At 42.3% G+C, this 22,783-nt stretch overlaps 1 protein-coding gene across 4 annotated transcripts in view; it reads left to right on the top strand.

Annotated features, from left to right (window-relative positions):
• Positions 1-22,783, top strand: part of ELMO1 (engulfment and cell motility 1) — a 523,965-nt gene that overhangs the window by 26,435 nt on the left and 474,747 nt on the right. Inside the window, exon 1 of one of the 4 annotated variants that reach the window (XM_055314758.1) lies at positions 3,836-3,856. The exons of the other annotated variants lie outside the window; for them this stretch is intronic. The gene's annotated coding sequence lies outside the window, so the exon portion shown is untranslated. Of the gene's footprint in view, positions 1-3,835; positions 3,857-22,783 lie in introns of those variants that run through there. 4 annotated transcript variants of the gene reach the window in all.

The following is a 22,783-nucleotide window of genomic DNA, read 5'->3' as shown; positions in this document are numbered from 1 at the left end:
ATAGAAGAAAGCTAATTTTCTTATGCTGGGATTGGCTTTAATCTTATTAGCCAGATGTTCTAACCATTATAGCTAACCAGTCAGACCGGGCCACAAAATCTCAGTTGCACAATGTAATTGGATTGTGAACTGCATTCTTCAGAGGTCATCATTTGTATGGGACGGAGGCACCTCTTGTCTGCGATTGGGAGCGCAGGTTGGCTCCCTAGTTTCATTCAGGTCAGAGACACCACTGCCCATCACTTTTGGCCCTAGCTCCTTGTGGTTAAATCACAGTGCATTTGTAAGCTCCAAGCGCAGGGGCCAATTTTGGCCAATGAAAGTGGTTAACCCTGCTGCCTGGCTCTCTCCTGCTGCTGTTTATGAGGCATGGCTCTTTCATCCCTGCCTGTTGGAAGAGCATTCAGAAAAATCCGTTGCAACTCCCGATTTTGATAAAGCCTTTAATTTTCCAGCCTTTCCTTTGGCAGCTTCAATCCATTTGCTGCATATTCGGCTCTGAAGAAGCCAGGGTTGAATCAAGGTGACAGTTTCAGAACGGCCTGGAGTTTAGAAGGTGTGATTATATTAGAGAGTCTCCAGCCTTGAGTTAGCTTGGCTTTGAAACCTGGAGGACTATACTCCCCTCACAGGGAAAGATTTACGGCCTCTGGGGAGAGAATACCGTGACCCAAATAAAATGTAATATTTTGATAAGAAGCTTGGGGAGGCTACTGGATATAGAGCAGAGTGGTTTCTGATGGGTAAAACAATCTTCAGCCCTCTTGGGTGATAATTGCAAAATGTGTGCGCGCACTAGGAGATGAGAAAATATGTGGTGGGCAATCTAGAAAGAGTCGAGTTGACTAAAATAAGGAAATAGGGAAGAGAAACCATTTGAGAGAGAACTTGGCGTATATTTGGTATTTGTGTCTGTTTTTCTCTTGCAATGGGCTGATGTGTTGGCCAAGACCCTTCTGGCTGTTGTCAGAGATAGGAACATCTGTGCTCCTTCGCAAAAAACTCAGGATTCTAAAGTATTTGGTGGAAACTGTATAACTGCCTCTCACAACGTCTCCTCATTAAGGAGTTAAGCCTCAACTGCTCAGAGTGTGCTTTTTCAAGGAGGCCGTGGCTTATGGCTCTGGGCTTTACTTTGCATACCACATGGCAGGAGAGAGTTTCCAGCAATGAAATCCAAGGCCATCAGATTCAAGTGTGCGTACTTGAGGCAAATCAGCTTTGCTTGCTTGGTTGGAAATAAGAATGACAAGATGCCAAGTCAGCAAGGTTAATTGTGCAAGCCCAGCCAGCAGGAGGTGTGGCTAATTCTTTGAAGGCTTTGTCTTAGCTGCTATTGGTAGTGGTAAGTGCTGTTACAGCGATCCCAAATATCAGTGACAATACAAAAGGAGTATAGTGATTGGTCACCTCAAAGTCCGGTGCTGGTCAGTGGGGTCACCCTGGGCATCAGCACCTGGCCAGCACGCCACCCATCTTCTACCTGTCTTCCTTTCTCCAGAACTCAGTCACGGTGGCCAAACGTAGAGGAGATGGGGACATGTGGTTTGGCGATCCGCTTGGGGAAATGCAATGAATTTGTGGAATACGCAGCATCGTCTCTACGGCAGCCCTAAAATTTCTTCCTAAACGGTAGTGGATCTAGGTGTTGTGGGGCCTAAAGCTTAAGCAAGTTTGGGGCTCACTTCAGAAAATAATGCAAAGTTAGGTACAAAAGTGAATATTCATTTAGAGTGGGATGGGAAGGGCTGAAGTTTCTTAGCGCCACCATAAATGTAGCTCTGTTCCTAGATGTCCAAATATAAAATGTGTTTTTCCCCTGCTTGCAGTGTAACGGAACTGTCCTTGCTCCATGCGCCCTACAGGGCACTTTGTGCTAGAGAGGGAGCACCGGGCCAGCTACCTCACACCGCCTTCGGGGTGAAAGCTGCTCCAGCCTTTCTGGGGAGCCGCTTGGCTCTGTGCACAGGGAGCCCCTGAGCCTTCATGTGCTTTGACCCTGTGGTCTTACCTCTCCTCCTTTGTGTGTCTGCAAGGGGCTGGGGGCTGGGGTGAGGAGGTGGATCCAGAGTGACTGTAACCCTGTTCCCAAACCTTTCCAGACTAAACATCCCCCCCCCCTTTATAAAATCGGCATAAACAGAACATGTGTCAGTATCAGGATCAGTTGGGATGATGCATTAAAGTGCTTAGTGTAAGTGCCTGGAACTTAGTAAGAGGTTAACACATGTGGTGTATTTTTGTTTACCATTCACACTAGGCGAAGATTTATGTGTGAAGATGTTCAATCTGAGTTAGTGGCATGTAAAGAAATGAAAACACTCTAACTGGTGACAGGTAAATGCTTGAATTATGTCATCATACAATGGACTATTACAGCAATTACAAATGGTAAAACATTTTATGCTAGGAAAAAATGCATTTAATAGGTGAAAACAATGATATGAAACAGTGTGGCCCAATTATATAAATAACGTGTACATTTTTAAAAAGATTTTATTTATTCATTCATGAGAGACAGAGAGAGAGAGAGGCAGAGACACAGGCAGAGGGAGAAGCAGGCTCCATGCACCGGGAGACCGAAGTAAGGATCGCGCCCTGGGCCAAAGGCAGGCGCCAAACCGCTGCGCCACCCAGGGATCCCCTAGAAACTGTTTCTAAAGTCCTATCATATCACATTTAGTCTTCACAGCAACCCTGAGAGAACAAGGAAAAAAACCTGCATTTTTAATTGAAAACAGATAAAGCAAACCCATCTAGCCACTGAGAACTTTGAATTTATTGAAATTTCCAGGTAGTGTAGTCACACAGTCACCTTCCTTGAAATCTGTCTCCTTCCTCATGTTCCCAAATTAATTCTGCTGTCCATCAGGCCCTGTAACAAAGTTAAGTTACTACTCTCCTCTCGATTAATATGGTTTTCTATTTAGCTTTTTTAAATTACAAGAAATTTTAAAACTGTTGGTTTGGATTCTTTTTTCATGGCAGTTCTAGAATAGAACTTGGAACCCTGGCCTTGTTCGGCCAGAAAATGCTCTCTGCATTCCAGCCAGGGAGTTTGGGAATGCACGCCCTGGGCCGGAGCCCGCCTGCTTCCTGAGCAGCTGCCTGCACTCCCCGGCCACCACCACCGCCTCTGCAGGTCTGGCCTTTGGGGCTGCCGAGTGGGGTTGTTGGAACAGTCTAGGACCAGCCGGACCAACCCCTCCAGATCAGATCATCCTGGATGCACTTCTCCCCTGGCTGACTGGGTGTTCTGTACCTGGCTTCTGTTTTGTTCCAAGTGCCAGTATCCTTTGCCAGAATAACCCATGGGGAGCTGGGCGCTTGGCTCACACCAGACCCTCCTTCTTGCCTTCATGGCCTTCTGCTGCATGAGGGGAAGTTTGCTTCACACCCAAGCCTGGTGACTCATGCCTCCTTATAAGACTTGCCTGAAGCCTCCCCCGATTAGTCTGACTCCCTCCCTGCCTGCCCCTGAGAATATTGTGTTCCTAGATTTGCCCTCCCCACACGTGGCCCTGCCTGATGCTTGCTAACTCAAGTCCAACCTCTGGATGCTGACCCGGTTACTTGAGCTACTTCACATGCATCCGTGGCACTGCCATCCAGCAGGTAGAGAATTCCGCTGGCACAGCACACTCCCTCCCAGCTCCTGCAGCTGAGGGTAGTGCTCACCCCAGGGACCCGGGCAAATCCGATTCTAGGTTCTGGACTCTCCCATGGGTCTTACCTCCCTCACTGCAATTAACTGGGCCAGGCCACCAGACACTGCACTTTGAAAAGACAATCTGAGAAGTTGCTAACTGCTTGGAGGAGCGCAGAGTTGCAGGCTGCCAGGGGCGCTGGAAATTGGGTAAGCAGGATAGCTTGTGCAGACCTATACCTAGGGAGAGAATCCTCTTATTTCAACTGTAGTTGAAAGTACGGTTCCAGGCAGTTCAAAATATGTTACATTTTCTACCTGTAGCAGTTTCAAGTCCATTAAAATAGCCTGGAATGGAAGTTTTCTTGTCTCTTCTTTAACAGACAGGTCAGGTTCAGTGGAAAGCGTGGGCAGGGAAGAGCGTATTCAGGGAGCCTGGGTTGCTATGTTAGATTCCTAGGGCTGCCTTAACAAATTGCAACAAATTGGGTGGCTGGAAACAGAAATTTGTTCTTTCACAGTTCTGGATGCTAGGGGTGCAAAATCAAGGTGTTGCCAGGGCTTTGGTCTCTGGGAAGTCTCTAAGGGAGGATCCTTCTCTGCCTCTCCCAGGCTCTGGTAGTTCCAGGCATTTCTTGGTTTGTGCACACGACTCCTATCTCTACCCTCATCTTCATATGGTAGTTTGCTTTTTGTGTGTCTGTCTTTGCATGACATTTTCCTCTTATAAGGACACCAGTCATATTGGATTAATGCTCACCCCAATGATCTCATCTTCACTTGACTCCATCTGCAAAGACCCTGTTTCCGAGTAAGGCTACATTCATGGATACCAGGGTTAGGGCTGCAGTGTAACATTTTGGGAATCACAATTCAAGCCATAACAGTTGCCTATGATCCAGTCCTGCTGTACTCACTCCAGTGGTGTGGCCATCAGCAGGACTGCTTTTGGGTCTTAGTTCCCTTGGTTTTAAGTGGAGGTAATAACAGTGCCCTGTAATAGGATTGTTGAAAGCATTAAATGAGATAATGCTTAGGATCGGATCTGGCTTATAGAAAATGCTCAGTAGGTGTTAGCTTTTATGGCCAGTTACTTCCAGTCCTTTGATTTTGTAAGCTGGTTCATGGAGAAATTGAGGAAGCCAATGAGTCACACACAAAGTAACACTATGGTGAAGCAGGAGGTTCATTCTTCCGATGCTGTGATTGATGGGACTCATCTGCACACAAATTTCGTTTCCAAGGTTGTTAGGATTTGAGTTTGCCCAAGTATTTGCTTGATGGAAATCTCCTATGTTGCTCTTTAGAGTGAATGCAAAGTAACTTTCTTGGGCAAGTTCTGGGGAATGTAGGCCTTGAGCTGGAGTGAGCAAATATGTCTATCCTTTCAGATCATCCTGTAAGACATGTGGCATGTGCGCCCCTAGTCTCCATGGAGCCATTTATATGGTGGCCTGTGTGAATGGCGCTGTTGCCAGCATTCCAGGGGACATGGCCTGGGCCGCTGTGTAAGGTGGCTGAGGGTTCTTTCCGGGGTTATAGGACATTGGCAGGTCACACAGTCATAGTGTGAAACTTGAAGCATATTCTATTGGTTTAAATCTTTGATGGAAATGGGGTTCCCGAGATTCCAAACCTTAGTTTGTAGCTTTGTAGAAGAGATATTTGTGTATTATATTATCCACCACGGTGAAACCTAAGAGTTGTTCTTTTTTTTTTTTTTAAGATTTTATGTATTCATGAGAGACACACAGAGAGGGGCAGAGACACAGAGGGAGAAGCAGGCTCCATGCAAGGAGCCCGACACGGGACTCGATCCGGGGTCCCCAGAATCACTCCCTGGGCCAAAGGCAGGCGCACTAAACCGCTGAGCCACCCGGGCTGCCTCTAAGAGTTGTTCTTAAGTCAAACTGCTATTTTCTTCCCCACGTTGTCTTTGTGAAGTTCATGTCATCGGTTTCACAATTGGAGGCACATCTGATGTGGAACATAGATGCTACACGTTGAAGGTCTAAATAAAGCTTAGCTTTAGATTGAAGTCCAATAAAGGAATTCTCTATAATTCGTTCACTTATTTCTGCTACGAGTCAGTTGCAAAACTGAAAATACAGGCTTGAGTTTGCATGCTCACTTAGTGATGCTGATCATCTGAAATGCCGATTATTAAGAAAGATCATAGATTTCATTACGGTTTACTCTTTGAACGTACTTTTATGTGGGTCTATTGATGTTCTGGGAATTGTGTTCTGAGATTTGTTGAAGATGTGCTGTAGCTGTTTGGTTTAGGAATTGTTGAGGTGCAGTGTGTTTTTAATATACTCTGTTCTTTCTTCTTCCCAAAGCAAATATTCAGGAACTCATGTTTAACTTTAAGTGAGATTCATTTACTTTATATTGAGAGTTATTATTACTTTATGTTCCTTTTTCCTTGAAGCCCTGATGTCTTTTGGAAGATAAGTCTTTTTGTGTGCTTTTTGATGTATTGATTATTTTTCTTTTCAGTGTTATTACAACCCCAGCCGTGAATGTTATTGCACACTTACCCTATGCCAGTCACAAAGCTAACCTCTCTAGGAACATCATCATTATTATTTATTTTTTTAATTAATACTAGATTTTTAAGTAGTATCTGTTAGAATTCACATTTTATGATGAGGATTTGAGGCCTGGGCAAACAAAGTTGCCAACATTAGAAGTGGTGGAGCTAGGGTTTGAGCCCTGATACTCTGACTCAGGGGTCCTATGCTTCTCCACCCTGTACTTCTGATATTGCATATGTAGTGAAATCTTTGTATTTAAGGAACTACAGATGCAATCAAGAATTTTTCCGAGATTCAGAAGGCCTCTGCATTTTCATGTAATGTGAATTTTGGGCCAGTGGATCGATTCACTTTGCTTAATTTGTTTTGTTCAGGTTGACATTATGCTAATTTGCATGGGCAGTAGCTGAAAGCAGTGGGAGATATCCCAGGAAGGTTCTGTGTTGCAGGAGAAATGAGCATGGAATTAAGAAATTCACAGGTCTACATAAATAAAATCTTTAAAAAAAACAAAGAAACTCACAGGTCTCATACATAGATAGCCTTGAGAATTGACTCACTTGTTATTGAGGATGCGTTTCCAAGAAGAATGGTACTTGATTTTGTGTAATAATACCATGTCAATTCAACTTTGATAACTGGTTTTAAAAAATAGGTTTTGTTTTGTTTTGACTTCAGGAATTTCTCAAGGCCTTGAATATATGCTATGTGCTTTTACAATCCTCAAGAGAGAAAAAGAGCATTAAGTGTTTTGGGAATGTACCTGACAATTGTTTGCTGGTTTATTTGTTCTTATTTTATTCTGGCAGGTAAGGTTTCTCATAATACACTCAGGATGTGTTGTTTTAGATTTTTGCAGCAAACATAGCAGTTAGGGTGACTTTGATTGTAAGTAAGGGAAAGTCCAGAGCCAAGTGGCTTAAGCCATAAAAGCTTATATATGTGCAAAGGTTAGAGGTATAGTGAGCTAAGAATTAAGTCTAATTCAGCCACTCCCTCGGTCATTTAGGATTTGTTTTTCCTTTTTTTATTTCTGTCCCTGCCACGGTTGAACTTTGGATCTGAGCATGGGGCACCTTCCCCTAGCAAATGAACAACAGGGTGGTGGCAAAAGAATGCCAGGAGAAAAATCTGCTCATTTTTAGGAAGAGCGCATGGGTGCTTGAGAGGTGGCCAGCAAAGGTCCACCACGGCCAGTGACTTGGATATCCCTAATTTAGATTAATGAAGATATTAATTCCAGCTTTTCTTCGCTTCGCATGTATCGATATTCTACATGTGGTGAATAGGGTCCCCCGCCCCCGATATTTTTGGTGAATATTTCTTTTTTAAAAAATTTTATTTACTTATTCATGAAAGACACAGAAAGACAGAGAGGTAGAGACACAGGCAAAGGCAGAAGCAGGCTCCATGCCAGGAGCCTGATGTGGGACTCGATCCTGGGACTCCAGGATCAAGCCCTGAGCCAAAGGCAGGCGCTTAACCGCTAAGCCACCCAGAAGTCCCTTGGTGAATATTTCTGTAGTTACCTCTAAACACAGAAAAGGTTTCCAGCAGGATACTCAGAGGTACTAGTCTGAGTATTTCAGTTTCCCACGTATCAATCCCATAGGTCTGGTAAGACATTAGCCTTGGCTGCTAGCATCCACGAAAGGTTTTAAGTTTTCTTAGCAAAATGAGTGACATGATGACATTAAAGCCATTCATTGCTATGTGACTCATATTTACACTTAATATTATTTTGAAGTGGAAGTATTCTGGTGAATGTAGGTTGACTTCTCTTAATTTACTTTTAATTCACTTTATTGCTTGTGTGTTTTCCCTCAGTTCCCAGAAAAGTACCGCAGGGTGTTTCACTAAATGATAGGCCAGGGACAGTGAGAAAAAGAACTGTAGGCTGTAAGTTTGCATGTCACACGGCCCCTTGTGTTGTGGCCATGGGGATTTCTTCTGAGAAGTGAGAAATGCCTCCAGATAACTTGGTTCTTTGCTGCTTGGCCCTATGTATCTGCCATATTGCACCAACTGGCATTTTCTCTCTGTTGTTCAGTTAATCGACCGAATGCCTGCTACGTGCAGCAAGGTATTTTGTGTGGATTCTCAGTTGATTGAGACTTTCTCCAGAAACACAGCTTCCTTGGTCTCAGTCTGGCTGGGGAGGGGAGACAGGCACACAAATAACTAACAAAAGAATCAAGTGCGAAGGGAGGCTCAGAAGAAGTTCCAAGGGGCTGGGAGGAGGGAAGGGTTCCTGGTGAGCTGAAGAGTCCTGTGAGAGTGGGGGAAGGGAGAAGAATGAAGACTTCAGACGGAGGGAGTGTTGTTAGCCAAAGGACAAGTAATCCAGAGCCTAGATGTTGTGAGTCAAAAAAGAAAAAAATAAAATAAAAAATTAAAAAAAAAACATGAGTTACTTCGAGATTTATGGTTTTCTAACCGTGACCCCAAAACTTAGTGGCTAACCCAACTAAGGGTTCTATTACCTTTGCTAGTTTCTATGGGTCATGAGTCCAGGAGGTGCTTGGCTGGACAGTTGTGGCTCGTGGGGTCTGTCCTGACGTTGTACTCAGATGTCAGACGAGGGCTGGAAGATTGGCGTCCAAGGTCGCTCATTCACGTGGCAGGCATGCTGGTGCTTGTCTTCTTAACGTGATGGCCGGCCTTCCCCAGACTGAAGGGCTGACATAGAGTCAGTCAAGGGGCAGCTGTGTCTGTTTTATGGGCTAGCCTTGGAAATCACGTAGCATCGTTTCCCAAACCTTCTATGTGGTAGAAAAGGCCAGTCTAGGGGGAAGGGGGAGCGAGGAGTCACTGTTTAAAGGGAGGAGTGTCAAAAATAAGTAAGTAAATTAATTAATTAATTTCAAAGAAAGTGCACAGATATTTTAAAACCTATACTGTTCTTGAAAACAAAATGACAGAAGCATCAAAGACAGTTGTAGGGCAGTGGTCTTTCTTTAGTTGTTTCTACATAACCTTTCCTCACGTCAGTTGACATGCTAGACGATTTTGATTGGTGAACTTGGTATAAATAACGTCTTAACAAGTGTATTTTCATCTACTAAGCTAGCCATTTAAAATAAAAGATGGTGATTTCCCCAAGAGGGATCTCGCAGCAGGAACTTGCTTACGTTGGGTAGTAGATAAAGCAGATGTGGTTCAGGCTGAGGTGGAAGTGACGGGGGGCACGGCCTCCCCTGACCACTCAGGAGGACCCCACTGACCCCCTGACCCCTGAGCACCCCTTTTGAAAGCCGGGCCATCCATGGACCCTTCCAATTGCTTTTCGATTTTCTTCATGGATTCAGTTTGTTCTTTTGAAGAGCTCTTTTCCTCTGCAGTGATTTAGAATTGCTTTGTAGAGTGTGTTCTAATCATAAGAATTATTCTCCATATTTATTTTATTTATTTATTTATTTATTTATTTATTTATTTATTTATTTATTTATTTATTTATTTATTTATTTATTTTTATTCTCCGTATTTTAAATAGGTGGTTGGGCCATGGCACCACCGAATGATAGTGCTGTTTCATTCACAACGTATGTTTTGTGGGTGGAGGTGGGAGGTGGTTGAGAGAGAGGAAGCGGACTTTCTCTTGAACAGAATCTTCCCCTCTGTGGAGCACACATTAGGTAAGCACAGAGTTGGGACTGAAATGAAGGGGTGGTTGCAGCCATGGGAGCCGTGAGCCACCAATCTCTGGGGTATCAAAACTGAAGCCATCTGTGATGACGTGACCTCAGACCGTCACAATATCACTGCTGGAGCGGGAGGCAGAGTTCTGAGAATGGAGATAGGCGTACTTTTGCCTAAGCGTTTTTCGTAATTACCAGAGGTAACAGGACATTTTTATGAACCAGAGAAAGACAACTGTGCTCATTAGTCATATGAATATTAGTTTTCTCAACATGACAACATGCTGCTAAGGCCCTTGCCCCTAAAAAAGCCATTTGTGTACACTGTGTGCAGGAAAAGAGGCCCTTCAGTAGAGAAATTGGAAAAGTGGTTTACATCACCTCTCTTTAATTTAGCACATTTAAAGGGCAGTAGCCAGCAAAATTAAATGTTATTTGAAGAAATTTGAGGACAAAAAGCACAGAGATACTACTTTTTCTCTCCTATCACTTTCCACTTTCATTGCTGCTCCCATGAATTTGACCCACCTGTTCCTGGAAAAGAAAGAACATGTAGCTTGCTGCAGAGATTTCTTTTTAAAATTAAGAAGTGTTGGAGTAAATGTAGAAAGCCTAGAAGAAACTAGGAGCTGGTGGTAAATGCAAGAAAGAGGACTGTATTTGTTTTCCGTCTTTTTTTTTTTTAACCAAGAAGTGTGTATGAAAGGAGATTATTGCCCTTAATTCATCCATTAACAGTCACTGTTAATACCTGTGGGGTTTCCCATTTAGAATATTGGTGGAGTGGAATTAGCTGCTCTATCTCCATAATTATGTCTTAAAGTGGTTTTCTACGAGCACGTAAAATGCTCTGCTACTTCTTGTTCCTCCTTCCTGTTGAGGCTGTTCCAGGTTTTATTATGAAAATGTATGCGTGGGAATAGAAGGCCAAGCTCTTACTTAGCAGAGGGCCTGGCACAGGATAGTATCAGTAAACATGAATTCTCTTCTTCCTTCCCTTCTCCTTCGGCGTTCCGCACTGACCTCAGCATCTAAGTAGAGTGTCACAAGCTGCTAGAGTAGTTGGCTTATTATGGAAAGCATCCTTTTCTTCATTCAGCTAAAAATCTTTTAACTTCTGTCTTCTTCCCCTTGCAGCTTTATCCGTTTCTCCCCAGCATGCAACCCACTGATTTTTTTTTTCTTTCTTTACCAAAATAGAAGTCAGGTTGCCTTCATTTAGGGCGGGACCAACAGGCCCAGTGATAGCATCTCATTTCTCGAATTGCACTAGTTTTCTCTCATTTGAGTGAAGAAAATTATTAGAAATTTGAATTATTGTTCATTCTGGTTTTTTTCCTATATATATATCATTCATCCATTCATTTATTTGTTCAGCATAGATAACACTTATTGAGAGCCCACTGTGTAGGGTTGTACGTGTATTGGGGTAGGCCGTGGGTTATGAAGACTGTTGTGACCTAGACTGCCAGCCTTCTGACCCTGCATTTTAGTAGCTCACAGTCTGGTGCAGAAGTGGAGAGATAGACATGTTAACAATTAAGTTCATTTCAAATAAGCATTTGCCCAACTGTTACTATGCGCAAGGAAATGAATTGAATTTCATATAAATACCAGGTTATGCTAAACTTGATCCTTTCCTTCAAGGAAGTTCATAGTTTAGGACAGGAAAGAAGACACATATCTAATTTGGTGACCATTTAGAGGGCTTTCTATGTGTCAGTCACTAAACTGCTATAGTTGGGAAGTTCGAGTTTATTTTCATGTTACTTACATTAAATAGCCCTTAGTATGCAAAGAAAGTAAGTATTTTTGGAGCGGGAGTATTTAGAGTGGGACTTGAAGAGGAAGTGAGAAACAGAGTAATTATGAATAGTTGAATAGTTAAAGGCTCTGGATTCTGGGAGTCAGATATACCTGGATTTGGGTCTTGGCCTCATTACTTAATAGTTTTGTGACTTAAAAAAAATAGTTTTGTGACTTTATAGGGGGGAGGCGGTTAATTACCTTTCCAAAGTTCAGTTTCCCCATCTACAAAGTGGGGATAATACTGTGGCAGATTGTATTTTCCAAAGATGGCCAAACCGGTATCTCTTATTCCACATGTTTTTACAAATGTCACTTTGACAGTCACCTCCCTTAGTAATAGGGTTTCTGTCTCTTCTTTTTGATCTTGAATGGAAGTGACCATCTTGATCGACTGAGTTTAGTAGAAGTAGTGCTGTATGACTTGCAAGACAAGGTCATAAAAATGCTCTTCACCTCCATCTTGCGTCTGGTGTTCATTCTTGGAAGCTGGCCACCATGCTATGAGGAAGCTCAAGCTGCTCCTGGAAAGGCCCAGGTGGGAGGAATTGAGGACCCTGGTCTACAGGCCTGGCTGAGGTCCCCGCTGACAGCTAGCACAGCTTGCCGGCCATATAAGTAAGCCGTCTTGAAAATGGTTCCTGAAAACAGCCCCAGATGAGTTGCCTGGGCTGACTCCACGTGAAGCATAGACCGTCCATGCCTGCGCCACCCGGCCAAATTGTAGTGTCATGAGTAAAATAAATGATTGTTGTTGTTTGAAGCCATTACTTATTGGGATGGTTTGTTACACAGCAATAAATAACCAGGACATCTGCCATGTAAAGTTGCTAAGAGGATTCAGTGAAATGATGCATGTAAACCAGCGCAAAACTAACACTTCACTAATGACAGCTCTTTTCATTATTGTGAAGATAATGGAAATCCACATTAGTTTGAAGCATTTAATGGCAATCAGCATTTGTTCGAAGTATTTAATGGAAATCAGCATTAGTTCAAAGTGAGGTCACAATCTAAAGTTCCTCCCATGAACTTCTGGTATCTGGTAGGTTTTAGGGAACTTGTTTTGTTCACTTTTTGTCATTTGCAAAAACTGTTGTGTATCAGCTTCGCAGAGTTCTTTTCTCCTGGGTTTATGATACGGACTCTGCTAGTCTCTGTCCTCCTTTGTGTCAGAGTTTCACTCAAACTTTCAGTCTCATGACCAGATTTGTAATCAATATTTACACTTTTCCAAATGTTCTGTGAATGTCATGCTCCTGATGTTATTAGAAATTTTTTTTTGAATTGTGGTAAGAAACGTAACATAAAATTTTTCATCATAACCATTTTTTGGGTGTATAGATCAGTGGAACTGGATATTGTTGTTCAGCAGATCTCTAGAACTTTCTCATCTTGCAAAAGTGAAGCTCCACACCAATTGAACAGTAACTCCTCATTCCCCATTCTCCATGCTCCCCGCCCCTGGCAACCATCACTCTACTCTCTTTCCAAGAATTTGACCACCTCGTGTCATAGAATCATGCAGCATTTGTCTTTTTGTGACTGGCTTATTTCATGCAGCAAAAATCCACAAGATTCATCCATGTCGTGGAATGTTCTTTGGGGATAAAGACATTTTGCAGGATGTGCTTCTTTTGAAGGCTGGATAATATCCCATTGTCTGTATATACCGCATTGTATTTACCCTTTCATCTGCCAGGGAACATTTGGGTTGCTGCTGCTTCTTCTCGGCTATTTCGAGTCATGGTGCAGCAAACATAGATGTGCCAATATCGCTCTGCTGATATTTTTCCCACCTCCACCAATACCAGAATTTCATTGAAATGCATTTGAGAGAATTAAGGGCTTATTTGTGTTCAGTGCCATCTTTTCTAGTATATCTCTGAGAGTTGCACATCATTAGGTAGCCGAGCTGCCCAGATTCTTCCTGAGAGCTTCATTTCAGCATGCATACCTGTTGTGTAACCTGTGGAAGATTACAGTTCCACCTCTATCTGCAGGGTTCTTCCTTGCTTTCAAAGCAGTTTCACAAGCATGATCTTATTTAACTCTTGCTGACTGATGGCATGAGGACACAACGACGGATGTAAACTCCATGCAGCTGTGAATAGCATAGTATTCATGTTCTCTACCAAAGTGGACTTCATTTCTGAATAGACCTGATGTAGTTGTTTATTTTTTAAATTAATAAATGTTATTATTTTAAGAGAAGTTTTAGGTTTATAGAGAACTCAGGCACTAAGTACAGGGATTTCTCATACCCCCGTCTCCCTGCACAGTTTCTCCTATTACTAACGTCTTGTATTAGTGTGGTCATCTGTGACAGTTTGAGCCTGTAGGTGGTACATTATTATTAACCGAAGACCATAGCTTACGTTAGAATTCACTCTTTGTTTTGTACGTATACAAATGAATAATGTACGTATCCACCATTACAGTATCCTACATTAGAGTTTTACTGCCCTAAAAATCCATGTGCCACCTCTTCATCCCTTACTTACTTCTGCTCACCCCCAACTGGAGCCCCTTGCAACTATTGATCTTTTTACTGTCTTGTAGTTTTGCCTTTTCTGGAAAGCCATATAATTGGACTCGGACTGGGTGTGGCCTTTTCAGACTAACTTTCTTGACTTAGAAATATGTATATAAGACTCATCTTTTTGTGTGTGGGGGGGCTTAGTAGCTAATGATTGAATACTATTCCATTGTGTAGACGGACTGCTGTTTATCTGCTCACCTATTGAAGGATGTCTTGGTTGTTTCTGAATTTTGGCAATTATTAATAAGGTTGCTATAAACATTTGTGTGTAGATTTTTGCACGGACAGAAGTTTTCAACTTATTTGGGTAAATACCAAGGAATGCGATTGTTGGATCATATGGTGGGAGTATGTATAATTTTGTAAGGAACTTCCAAATTGCCTTCCAAAATGGATGCACCATTTTGAGTTCCCACCAGCAATAAATGAGACTTCCTTTTGGTCTACATCCTCACCAGCATTTGGTGTTGTCAGTGCTTTGGATTTTAGCTATTCCAGTAGATGTGTAGTGTTATCTCATTGTTGTCTTGCAATTCCCCAATGACATATAATGTTGATCAGTTTTTCATATGCAACATGGTTTTAATTTTTATTTTTTAAATTTCATATTGAACTCATTATAGACTCACAAGAAATTAACAAACAAACAAACACATATAGAGCCATCCCTTAATCTAGCTTCCCCCAATGGTAACATCTTACTTAATTAGAACATTATCAAAACTGGGAAATTGACATTGCACAATACAATGAACTAGACTATAGACTTTTCTGGGATTTCCTGGTTTTTTTTTTTTTGTGCACTGGTTCTATTTCTGCGTGTGTTTACAGTTCTGTAAAATTTTATTGCTTATGTGGATTCATGTAATCACAACTACAATCAAGACATAGAACTGTTTATCCCCCACGGACACGCCCTAGATCTCTGCCTTCATAGTCTCCCTCTCCCTCTTACCCTCCCCCAGCCCTGCCCTGCCTTAATCTCTGGTAAGTACTGTTCAGATATGTGTTCTTAAAAAATACCCCTGGAATTATTGAATTGAGTTTTGTCTCTGCATCAGCATAATTTGTGGGTTATTGATTGATTGATCTTATTTTTGACTTCTGATATTTACAGACCTGGTTTCAGGTTAGTTAGAATGAGCACGTGTATCTTCATGTACTTTTGGAACAGGAATATTTCTTCCCAATATTTAGGTATATTGCAAAGGTTTGAATGGGTAACAGAAAAGGGGGCAGTTTAGTGATATAGAATAAAATGAGAACACTTCAGAACTTGGGGTGGATTTGACTTTAATATGTGTGCGTCTTGCTACAGATTCTAAAGTATAGTTATTAATCTTTAATGCAGCAGATGAATTAGGCTGGGATTATTGTATGATAAAAACTTCACAAAAGTTTTATTAGCAAGCTTCTTTGAGTAAAGATGTACCGTAGTTCACTTAAAACATGATTTAAGGGGCACCTGGGTGGCTCAGTGGTTGAGAATCTGCCTTCGGCTCAGGTCATGATCCCGGGGTCCTGGGATTGAGTCCTGAATTAGACTCCCTCCAGGGAACCTGCTTCTGCCTCTGCCTGTGTCTCTGCCTCACTGTGTCTCTCATGAATAAGTAAATAAAATCTTAAAAAAAACAACAACATTCTTATTCTGCATCTTGGTTTGTCCATTTATTATTATGTTATTATGTCTCAGCCATTAAAGTAAATACAATTTATCCCTTTAAGTGCTATATATTGGTGGCCTTCAGACTGTATCCATACGGCATTTTATTTATCTGTTGATAGACGTGGAAGTTGTTTCCAGTTTTGCCATTAAAAAATTATTCCTTGTGGCTTAGTCAGTTGAGTGTGTGTATGTGTGTGTGTGTGTGTGTGTGTTTAAATTATTCCTCAGTGAATGTTTTTGTCTGTGTCACCTTGAGCATGTTATGTAATTATCAGAGACATTGAGGAAAAGCCCCACTGAATTTATTCAGCTTTACTGTAAATTACCAAATTATTCTCCAAACAGGCTTTACTAATTTATTTACACTCCCAATCAGCAGTGTAGGTCATCCTACTTACTCCATATTCCTATTGAAACTTGATACTGTGGAATTCTTTGTTCTTTGCCCTGAATATCTTATATGGTATCTTATTGTTATTTTCATTTACATTTTCCTGATTACTAGTGAGTCATTGTTATATTATATTTTATTTTTTAAAGATTTTTTTTAAGATTTTATTTATTCATGACAGACATAGAGACAGAGAGAGAGAGGCAGAGACACAGGCAGAGGGAGAAGCAGGCTCCATGCAGGGAGCCTGATGTGGGACTCGATCCCGGGACTCCAGGATCACACCCTGGGCCGAAGGCAGGCACTAAACCACTGAGCCACCCGGGGATTTATTTATTCATGAGAGACCCAGAGAGAGAGAGAGAGAGAGAGAGAGAGAGGCGCAGAGACTAGGCAGAGGGAGAAGCAGGCTCATGCAGGGAGCCCAACACGGGGACCCGATCCCGAAACTCCAGGATCAGGCCTTGGGCTGAAGGTGGGCGCCAAACTGCTGAGCCACCCAGGGATCCCTAGTCAACTACATTTTAAGATGAAAAAACAATACTAGGAATATATATTTACTTTGTTTATATTACTTTTATTTGCTGAGAATATTTTTGTCTCATTATGTTTATGTCCCTTATTGTGCTGAATGGAAACCTTTCACATCTGCAACGAAGATGGGAAATGTATAAGTAGGGAAAAAAGAAAAGAAAAATTTTGATAGTACAGATTTACCAGCCACCCCAAGAAGATGGCTCTTCACTGAACTGATTGTGTTCGGCGTAGGGCCTAGTACAGGGAAGGCACTCAGGTGTTTGCATGAAGGATGGAATGAGCCCTGAGATGTAATGAGCTAAAGTCAAAGTCCTAGGAGCAGTTTAAAAATACCCTTAAAACCAGATTTTCTCACCTCTTGCACCTCTTGCTTGAGTTTGATTTCCTGATTCTTGTCTGTACTGGCAGTGGACCTAGGAATTACTGATAAGGGAAGGAAGTGTCGACATTTTCCTTATTAGGGTGGGTTTTCCCAGTGAATTTTGACTCATGCTCCTGAGGGCGGTCCTCTTGAGGCCATCCTCCCAGAGGCCAGCTGATAGGACCCGCAGAGCTGACCCTCTGGGGTAGAGCACTGTCCCCTGAGGGACACACAGTTTCCTCTGGAAGGCCTCTGGAGACTGACTGGAGGCAGTCCAGCCAGTCTGGACCGTAACTGTTGTGACACTAGTAAGCTCATCTTCCAGACAACCTCATTCTCATTAACAAACCCAGCATCCCGAGGCCCAGTAAGTACGCCAGAAATGATTTCAGTGCCCCACGCACACGCAAGTTAAATTGCTTTGTGGTTGCATAAGATGCGAAATGAGGGACCATATTGCCTACAAGGAATGCATTTGTGATTGTGTCTAATTCATTGCATCACAGATATTTGTGTCAGTCAGAGCCACATGGAAATGTATTTGTTTTACTTTGTGATTTGGAAGCATAACTGCACATAATCAAGCTTTCCCTTGAGTTAAACTTTGTGGGTTTATTTTTATGCTAAATGATGCACATAATGCGTGTTAATATTTTGTCAAACTGAAAACTATTTCTTGCTGAAAGAGACTCTGTTTATAAGGCTTTTAAAATCTACCCCGTGGAGGACGCTCTAAAGTCCATTTGTGTGTTTATTTCTTTTGTGAACCTTGTTTGGAGTAGGCATCTGTTGGTGACCTGCTATAGGCAGCATGCTGTTCCAGTTGCAGGAGCTCAGAAAGGCAAATAAGAGAGAGGCCCTGGTCTTTTGAGCTTTTTGTCAAGTGGAGAGAAAGACATGCAAACCAGATAGTCACTATGAAAGGTGATAGGTACCAGGTGATACGGGGCAGAGAGGAGGAGAACCGAATAAGCACTTCGGGAAGGTTGCATGTTTCTCACTGGATCCTTAATAATGAATGTGGATGTGACAAAGGAGAGGCCAGTGGTGGGGCTGAGGCTGGGGTGGGCATTTCAGGCAGAGGGGACAGTGTGTGCAAAGGTTGGGAGTTGTCAGAAAGCCTGACATTTTGGGGAGAGAACTGTTAGTTATTATTCATTCTTGGTGTTTGGTCTGAATGTATTAGAAACACCCATGCCCTGCTCATGGGAATAATTCGTTCAGATAAAATCCCATTATCACCCAAAGGGATGCTATCTAACACAAGCATTTTAGTCTCCAGCTGGTGGTCCCCATTACCAATGCTTCATTGATCTGGCCACAGTGACTTCTCTCCAGGGAATGTTTGCTCAGCAAATGCCTTCTTCCGGCCAATTTCATAGAGTCTACACTTTTCAGCAAGGATACTGATCATGTGCCCACTTGCATTTTATTCAGAAGAGATTTAAAAAAAAAAAGGAAATAAAGAGGGGAAGAGATTTGAGCCAAGTAATCACTGATTCTTTTCTTTTTTACTAGATATTTTGTTTTTTTTTTCATCAAGTAACAATTACCCAGCTATAACCTCAATCTGTTTAGAACTAAAATTTCAAGTCTGCCTTCCAGACCCCAGAAAAAACCATGGAAGAAAAGATCCAAGAAACATTTGGGACTATACAGTGTGGAACCTCCTTTTTAAAATATATATTGAATTCAGAAACTGCTCCATTTCCACAGAAAAACTAGACCTCAACAGGGGTTCGAGTTCTGGGCCCAGCAGCTGGGGAGCGGTGGAACACGTCTCGGGTAGAAGAACCCCTATGGAAACCACCTGGAGGGCCTGGGGGATTTATTATTTACTAGATTATTACTTCCATTAATGCAGAGAAGCATCTGAAGGAGACCTTTTTCACTCCCAGAGATGTCAGAGGTAAAAATAACTTGGGGACCCCAGGGATGCCTTGGAAAGCTGAATGAGTAGTGGGGAGAGGACAGGGGTGCCCAGAGAGCAGGAGCACTGGTGCATAACTGCATGTCCTGCTGGAGAGCGCTGGGTGTGCCCAGGAGCGCCCTGCAACGGAGGGTGAAGGGACCTTGGAGCAGAGGAGCCGCCTAAGGCGAAGGTCAGAGATCCTTCTTGGTAGGAGTAGGGGCAGGTGGTTTGTGGAAAAGTGAGATGGGGAGGGGCTGGCTTAGACCTTCCTGTGCCCTCTTGAAATTGAGTGAATTTCTACTCAAATGGAAGAAAACTTATAAATTCAGGAATTCTTTCCCTCCCACCCTCCTACCCCTCCCTCCATCCCTCCCTCCCTCCCTCCCTTTCTTTCTTCCTCCTTTCTTTCTTTCTTTCTTTCTTTCTTTCTTTCTTTCTTTCTTTCTTTCTTTCTTTCTTCTTTCTTTCTTTTTAGTAATAGACTTTATTTCGTAGAATGGTTTTAGATTTACAGAAAAATTGAGCGGATAGGACAGAGGGTCCCAATACAGGATCCCTTTGCTGCGCACAGTTTTTCCTGTTAGCAGTATGTTGTATTAGTATGGTACATTAAAAAGAATTAATGAATCAATATTGATACATTATTATTTATTAACATCTATAGCTTACATTAAGGTTCACTCCTTGTACTGTACAGTTCGATGGTTTTGGCAAGTGTATAATGTCATGGGTTCACCATTATAGTATCCAAGAAATTAATTCGCTGCCACTGATCCCCCTATGCGATGCCTGTTCCTCACTCCTCCTCTCCCCATGCCCGCACCCCCAGCCTCCAAAGCCCTGGCAACCCACTGGTCTGATCTCTTTATTGTTTCTGTAGTTTTTTCTCTTCCAGAATGTCATATAGTTGAAATCAAGCAGTCTATAGCCTTTTTCAGACTGACTTCCTTCACTTAGAAATATTCATTTAAGACTCATCCGTGTCATTTCATGCCTTTACAGCTCCAGCACTTGCTGGATTATATGGTAAAGGCTGTAAGTGTTTAGCTTTGTAAGACAGTGCCAGACTGTCTTCCTAGGTGGCTGTACCATTCCTCCTTGCTTTTTAACTTTCCACATGACTTTAGTTTGGGAAAAGATCTTAGAGATAGTTTATAGAGAAATGCAGGTGCCACTTAACGGTGCAGCGCACTGATTCTCAAGTACCAAGAGAAGTGTTTTATGTTGGATGGGAAACAGTAGCAGAAGACTTCACCAACAGTGCCTTTTGCTCTAAGGACATTTGTTGTTTACTTAACCAGAGGCAAAAACAAGTGCCTTCAGATTCATTAAATAGCTCAAGATGTCATCAAGGGCCCAGGCTCCTCGTCTTTCTCGTCTTCTCCTCGCCCGTGCTGAGTAGGTTGGCCTTTTGTCTGTAGTTTGCATTTCATCATCTCAAGATGGCTACTGTAATACCAGGCACTATGCCCTCCCATGCTCCACAGGAATACAGAGGAAAAGGAAACACTAATAGCTGTCCTCTTACTTTGTCTCTTTCATCAGAAGAGTGACTGTTAGCAGATTTCCTCTGCTGTCTTATTGGCCTCAAATGGGTCATCTAGTCACTCTGGCTGTATCGAGGCCAGGAAGTGGCTGTTTTGAGCTCCTCTAATGTTTGATCAGGCCTCACCCATTTATCCTGTGGATTATTGCTACCTGTCACTTTTGTTGGCTTTAGTTGGCATTCATCTGTGATATGAGGGTCGGAGTGTTCACTCACTTTCAAACCGTGTTTCCATGAGCCCCAGGTTTCTGATGGTGAGCTTAGGAGTTCCTGCTGGGAAAATGAGTGGGGATAGAGCTAGCCAGGTTCTAGGCTCCTAATTTTTTCTGGATAATCATCCTTCCAACTTCCTTACAGGTTAGGGCTCCTGGAGGGTTTCTTTTGGATAAGACTTTGCAGCTAAAATTAAGACTGAAGGCATCTTGAGTTAGATGATGGTGAATGTCTCTTTCAATTCTAAGAGTCAGATTTTTGGACCAAGGTGAAACAAGGCTATTCGTCTCCTAAGTGCTTTGTAAAATCCTTAGAATTTTTGTTTTGAAAGATTTACCAGATGCACATGTCATGCACCATTTGAAAGAAAATTGGTTTTGTCCTCTGTCCTAAAGGGGGGTGGGGAGGACTTTGCCATTTGGAAAGTGGTTTAAATCTTACTTCTTCCTTGACAAGGAAATGGTCTGGTGGGAGAAGATAAGAAAGATGGTCAGGAGCCTGAGTGTTACCACTAAAAATAAAAAAATTTGGTCTGTCTTAATCTTTTCAAACATAGTTAATCAAATATCTTTGAGTAGTTGTGGGAAGGGATGATTTGTGTTCTCTCCTTTCCTAACTTCTGTCCAGGTTTATGTGAAATTTGTGGCCTTTCAGATGGGCATTTTATATTTTGATGCAGTTATTTTTTTGTGTGTGCTAGATAATGTTGTGGGCTATTAAAATATATTCAGTTAAAATGCTTTGTAATCAGTATTTACGCATGGAAGTGATTTTATGGAATATAAAATACATTAAACAAAACAAAACTAGGTGTATACGCCAGAAGATTGAATAGGTGAATCTCCTGCTGAGTGAAGCTGGTGTGCTCTATTTTGCTTGCTTGCTTGCTTCCTTTCTCCTTTCCTTTTTTTTTTTTTTTGAAAAACTCTGGTGGCTTCATCGTTCATGCAGCACGTTATGATATATGGACCGCATGCTGATACTGATTCTAGCCCGGGATGCCCCCCTGAACCTGGCGGGGCAGCCTGTGCCTTTCTGGTGTTACTGGTACAGTGTTTAAGTAAAGAAACCCTGTTCTGTGCAAGACAAAGGCCCTCAGATCTAAGTGAGCATATGCTTTCTGATGTTTCATGTTGCCATGTGTCATCTCATTTATAACGCACAACTCCCTCCAAAGTAAGTGTTACCTCATTTTGCAGTGGAACACAGTGAAATACCAGACTGGTGCCATGTTAAATAGTGCCAGAACAAGAGATGGAGGCTTCCCAGAAACCTGAACATTTGCCACTAAATCAGTTGCCCTGCCTTCCAAAATAATTGGCATTTCTCACATAAATACAAGGGAAAGAGAATTATTAATTTTTGAGACACTTTTTTGTGTGTGTGTTTATGCCAAATAATTTGCATATTTAAAATATCTGCTCCTCATAACAATCCTAGGGAAAAGAGAGTTTACGTTGGCATGTGGTATGCGGGTTATAGTATCATCACCACAAACTGAGGATTGAGAATTGTAGAGGAGATATGTCCTTCAAGGACACGTGAAAATCTGAAGAAAAAAAAAAAAGGACATGTGAATATCTGCTAAGGATGTTGGAGAAAGGTACTCCCAATAAGCTTCCGTGGATTTATAAAATTCCCCCAAAGTAGTCACTCAGCTTATTCCTGTGACTGTCATGCATTGTCCAAAAATGTGGTGAATATTTGTCTACTGGAAGAAAAAGATAAAAACTTCAGCCTTTCTTTCTTTCCCACACACTTTCACAGGGCTCATAGTCTCATTACTTGGGACGCCCCCTCTTTGCCTGCATGGGGCTGGCACTGGGGCTGCAATGGAGGGCATGCTATGCTGGCATGGCCTAACTCTTCACAGGGCCTTCTGAGAGTGAGTTCATGCCCTGGTGAAAAACGAATTGGTGGTCCATCCAGTGAGGACTCACTGGCCGAAAATCTTTATATAAAATTGAGATTGACACGCAACAAAA

Source organism: Nyctereutes procyonoides, unplaced genomic scaffold, assembly GCF_905146905.1.
Source record: "Nyctereutes procyonoides isolate TBG_1078 unplaced genomic scaffold, NYPRO_anot_genome, whole genome shotgun sequence".
NCBI lineage: Eukaryota > Metazoa > Chordata > Mammalia > Carnivora > Canidae > Nyctereutes > Nyctereutes procyonoides.
Note: the sequence above shows the minus strand (reverse complement) of the source record. Positions and strands in the feature narration are given on the sequence as shown.